We start from the raw sequence: 5,000 nt of genomic DNA, 5'->3' as shown, positions 1-5,000 counted from the left end.
CACCCTTTTTTCGGTGGCTGGCGGGCGAGAGAGTGCTGCGTCGCCGGCATCGGCGTCGAAAGAAGCCGAGCCGAAAAAAGTTAAAGTACAAACGTGCAAGCATACTAACCTAACCCTAGGTAAGGCATGTCAGAGCGAAAGACAGTAATTTCGAATGAGCCAAGAAAGAGCGGTGCGGGGCCGGTCGGAGCGCACCCTTTTCTCGGTGGCTGGTGGGCGAGAGAGTGCTGCGTCGCCGGCATCGGCGTCGAAAGAAGCCGAGCCAAAAAAAGTTAAAGTACAAACGTGCAAGCATACTAACCTAACCCTAGGTAAGGCATGTCAGAGCGAAAGACAGTAATTTCGAATGAGCCATGAAAGAGCGGTGCGGGGCCGGTCGGAGCGCACCCTTTTCTCGGTGGCTGGCGGGCGAGAGAGTGCTGCGTCGCCGGCATCGGCGTCGAAAGAAGCCGAGCCGAAAAAAGTTAAAGTACAAACGTGCAAGCATACTAACCTAACCCTAGGTAAGGCATGTCAGAGCGAAAGACAGTAATTTCGAATGAGCCAAGAAAGAGCGGTGCGGGGCCGGTCGGAGCGCACCCTTTTCTCGGTGGCTGGCGGGCGAGAAAGTGCTGCGTCGCCGGCATCGGCGTCGAAAGAAGCCGAGCCAAAAAAAGTTAAAGTACAAACGTGCAAGCATACTAACCTAACCCTAGGTAAGGCATGTCAGAGCGGAAGACAGTAATTTCGAATGAGCCATGAAAGAGCGGTGCGGGGCCGGTCGGAGCGCACCCTTTTCTCGGTGGCTGGCGGGCGAGAGAGTGCTGCGTCGCCGGCATCGGCGTCGAAAGAAGCCGAGCCGAAAAAAGTTAAAGTACAAACGTGCAAGCATACTAACCTAACCCTAGGTAAGGCATGTCAGAGCGAAAGACAGTAAACTCGAATGAGCCATGAAAGAGCGGTGCGGGGCCGGTCGGAGCGCACCCTTTTCTCGGTGGCTGGTGGGCGAGAGAGTGCTGCGTCGCCGGCATCGGCGTCGAAAGAAGCCGAGCCGAAAAAAGTTAAAGTACAAACGCGATGCTAATGAGCGAGCCGTTGTCTCGACTAATATGTAGGGGGCGTTCGATCGAGCGTCTGGCTTGAGCGCTTGTCGGCCTAGCAGAACGGTCGCATTGTTATGCCCGGGTTTTAGGCACCGCTGCAGGCGGCCGGCAGAGCTCTTGTTTGTGCGAAACTGAATGGATCGAGCCCGAGAGAGGGCGAGCAAAGAAAAAACGCAAATCGCTCCGCCTGGCACTGCCGGCGAGAGCGTGGACGTCGCGGCCAGCGACTGTCGAAGCTGAGTACGGCCGCAGGCGATTGCCTCGGTCTTAAACGAATGCGACGAGCACGCGCCGGGCGGCCCAGCAAGGGCCGAGCGCAGCTGTCGCAGCTATCTGGTTGATCCTGCCAGTAGTGATATGCTTGTCTCAAAGATTAAGCCATGCAGGTGCAAGTACGAGTTCTCGTAAAGCGAAACTGCGAATGGCTCATTAAATCAGTCTTGGTTTATTTGGTCTCGTAAGCGAAGTGGATAACTGTGGTAATTCTAGAGCTAATACATGCATTAAGCGCCGACTTCGGGAGGCGCGCTTTTATCAGATCAAAACCGACCGGGTTCGTCCTGTGACGTTTGATGACTCTGGATAACCACGCGGATCGTACGGTCTCTGCACCGACGACGTATCATTCAAGTGTCTGCCCTATCAACTGTCGAAGGTACGCTACGTGCCTACCTTTGTGATAACGGGTAACGGGGAATCAGGGTTCGATTCCGGAGAGGGAGCCTGAGAAACGGCTACCACATCCAAGGAAGGCAGCAGGCGCGCAAATTACCCATTCCCGACACGGGGAGGTAGTGACGAAAAATAACAATACAGGACTCTAACGAGGCCCTGTAATTGGAATGAGTACATCCTAAAACTCTTAACGAGTATCCATTGGAGGGCAAGTCTGGTGCCAGCAGCCGCGGTAATTCCAGCTCCAACAGTGTATGCTAAAGTTGTTGCGGTTGAAAAGCTCGTAGTTGGATTTTGGGCGAGCGCCGCCGGTCCGTCGCAAGGCGTGTCACTGGTTGCGTTCGCCTCACCTTCGGTTCTCCGTCGGTGCTCTTGACTGAGTGTCGGCGGTGGCCGATAAGTTTACTTTGAAAAAATTAGAGTGTTCAAAGCAGGCTGTTCGCCTGCATAGTGTTGCATGGAATAATGGAATAGGACCTCGGTTCTATTTTGTTGGTTTTCGGAGCACGAGGTAATGATTAAGAGGGACAGACGGGGGCCTCCGTACTCTGCCGTTAGAGGTGAAATTCTTGGATCGGCGGAAGACGAACTACTGCGAAAGCATTCGCCAAGAATGTTTTCTTTAATCAAGAGCGAAAGTCAGAGGTTCGAAGACGATCAGATACCGTCCTAGTTCTGACTATAAACGATGCCAACTAGCGATCGGGAGGCGTTACCATGACGACCTTTCCGGCAGCTTCCGGGAAACCAAAGTCTTTGGGTTCCGGGGGAAGTATGGTTGCAAAGCTGAAACTTAAAGGAATTGACGGAAGGGCACCACCAGGAGTGGAGCCTGCGGCTTAATTTGACTCAACACGGGGAAACTCACCCGGCCCGGACACAGGTAGGATTGACAGATTGAGAGCTCTTTCTTGATTCTGTGGGTGGTGGTGCATGGCCGTTCTTAGTTGGTGGAGCGATTTGTCTGGTTAATTCCGATAACGAACGAGACTCTGGCATGCTAAATAGTTACGCGACCTTCTCGGTCGGCGTCTAACTTCTTAGAGGGACTAGTGGCGTTTAGCCACACGAGATTGAGCAATAACAGGTCTGTGATGCCCTTAGATGTCCGGGGCCGCACGCGCGCTACACTGAGTGAAGCAGCGAGTGTCTAACCTAGGCCGAAAGGTCCGGGTAACCCGTTGAACCTCATTCGTGATTGGGATAGGGACTTGCAATTGTTTCCCTTGAACGAGGAATTCCCAGTAAGCGCAAGTCATCAACTTGCGTTGATTACGTCCCTGCCCTTTGTACACACCGCCCGTCGCTACTACCGATTGAATGGTTTAGTGAGATCCTTGGATCGGCCCCGTCGCGGCTGGCAACGGCCGCGTCGGCGTGTCGAGAAGACGATCAAACTTGATCATTTAGAGGAAGTAAAAGTCGTAACAAGGTTTCCGTAGGTGAACCTGCGGAAGGATCATTACCGAAAGTGGTGGTAGGCCCCGGCCGACCGCGCACTTAATTGTCTTTGGGTGCCGCCGAGAGGGCGGCCGTCAATCGGGGTTCCGCCCCGTGCGACACGCGTAACACGTTGGCATAGCAAGGCAGCCGAGTGCGATGGTGGCTTCTGGGCACCGCGCTCGATGTGCCGCCGGCCCAGCCCGGCGGTCGCTCGGCGCCGTTTGTTGGTGTTTTTGTGCAGTTGTTGTCGGTGGTGGTTTTGTGGTCGATCCCACAGTGTGACGTCCGCGCGCTTCGGCGCCGGGCGAAACGTCGAGGACGACTCTTAACGGTGGATCACTCGGCTCGCGAGTCGATGAAGGACGCAGCCAAGTGCGAGAAGTAATGTGAATTGCAGAACACATTGAACGTCGACCTTCTGAACGCGAATTGCGGTCTCGGTTCAATCCCGGGACCGCGTCTGCCTCAGGGTCGCGTTCGTCCTCACCCGAGGGCCGTCGCCTGGCCTCTGCGAAGACGGCCGGGCGTCGCCCCAAGTTGAAGCGGTCGCCGAGCTTTCTCGGCGCGACCGCGTGTCCCGTACACCGCCGGCGCCCCTCGACGTGTTCAACTACGTTCGAGGGGCGGGTCCAGGTCGGTCGGTCCGGTCACGAGATCAAGACCGACCGTGGGCCAAGGCGGCGACGGTACGCGCTCGGTCGGCGCCGGCGGCGACGACTTGCGATGCCAGCGGGCCGTGTAAGAAGCGGCCCGCTTGACACATACGACCTGAGTTCAGGCGAGAGCACCCGCTGAATTTAAGCATATTATTAAGCGGAGGAAAAGAAACCAACAGGGATTCCCTGAGTAACGGCGAGTGAACCGGGAAGAGTCCAGCGTCGAATCTGCGCGCTTTTCGAGCGCGCCGAGTTGTGACGTACGGAAGTCCCAGTGCGGCTGACGGCGAGCGCCGGTGTCCTTCTGATCGAGGCCTCGTCCCACGGCGGGTGTTAGGCCCATAGGGGCGCTTGCCTTGGCCGCTTCGGGTCTTCTCGGAGTCGGGTTGTTTGGGAATGCAGCCCAAAGCGGGTGGTAAACTCCACCTAAGACTAAATACGGTCGCGAGACCGATAGCGGACAAGTACCGTGAGGGAAAGTTGAAAAGCACTTTGAAGAGAGAGTTCAAGAGTACGTGAAACCGTTGAGAGGCAAACGGGAGGGCCCGTCAGGTCGCCGGCTCGCTTTCAGTTGGGTGCGGGGGCGCGCCGTCTCGGTTCGCGGACGCTTAAGGCGCCGCTGCCGAGTCGGCTCGCGCACCGTCTCAGCGCACTAGCGACCGGCGCGGGTCACGACCGGTTTGCCGTCGGTCTAAGTCCCCGCGCGAAGGTGGCCTCCGCTCCGGCGGGGGTGTTACAGCGCGCGGGCGGTGCGGCCCGGCGGCGGATCGAGGAAAGGATGCCGCGCGCTCTCTGTGTGCGGCCGTCGCCGTTCGGCTGGCTTGTCGTTCGCCTGCACTGTACGCAGTGCCGGTGTTCGGCGGGCTGCCGCTTCGGTGGCGCGCCGTCGACGCGCTCGGGGTCCGTGGCCACGTCGGCCACCCTCCCGACCCGTCTTGAAACACGGACCAAGGAGTCTAACATGAGCGCGAGTCGTCGAGTGGTTCGAGACTCGCAGGCGAAATGAAAGTGAAGGCGGCCTTTGGCCGAACGAGGTCGGACCCGGAGCCCCGTGCGGGCGCCGGCGCACGACCGGCCGATCGCACCCGCTCTGCCGGGGCGGTCGCGCAAGAGCGTCCATGTTGGGACCCGAAAGATGGTGAAC

The 5,000-nt window shown here is 57.7% G+C and overlaps 2 non-coding genes and 1 pseudogene across 2 annotated transcripts; all 3 read left to right on the top strand.

Annotated features, from left to right (window-relative positions):
* Positions 1–1,412: 1,412 nt before the first annotated feature.
* Positions 1,413–3,222, top strand: LOC144424932 (small subunit ribosomal RNA). The gene has a single exon (XR_013477151.1). It is a non-coding gene; the product is annotated as a small subunit ribosomal RNA (ribosomal RNA).
* Positions 3,223–3,520: 298 nt separating this feature from the next.
* LOC144424961 (5.8S ribosomal RNA) lies at positions 3,521–3,674 on the top strand. The gene has a single exon (XR_013477176.1). It is a non-coding gene; the product is annotated as a 5.8S ribosomal RNA (ribosomal RNA).
* A 290-nt stretch (positions 3,675–3,964) lies between these two features.
* The window catches only part of LOC144424968 (large subunit ribosomal RNA), a 3,695-nt pseudogene continuing 2,659 nt past the window's right edge, over positions 3,965–5,000 (top strand).

This window comes from Styela clava, chromosome 6, assembly GCF_964204865.1.
Source record: "Styela clava chromosome 6, kaStyClav1.hap1.2, whole genome shotgun sequence".
Taxonomy (NCBI): Eukaryota; Metazoa; Chordata; class Ascidiacea; order Stolidobranchia; family Styelidae; genus Styela; species Styela clava.
The sequence above is the reverse complement of the archived record's forward strand: the minus strand, read 5'-3'. Positions and strand labels throughout refer to the sequence as shown.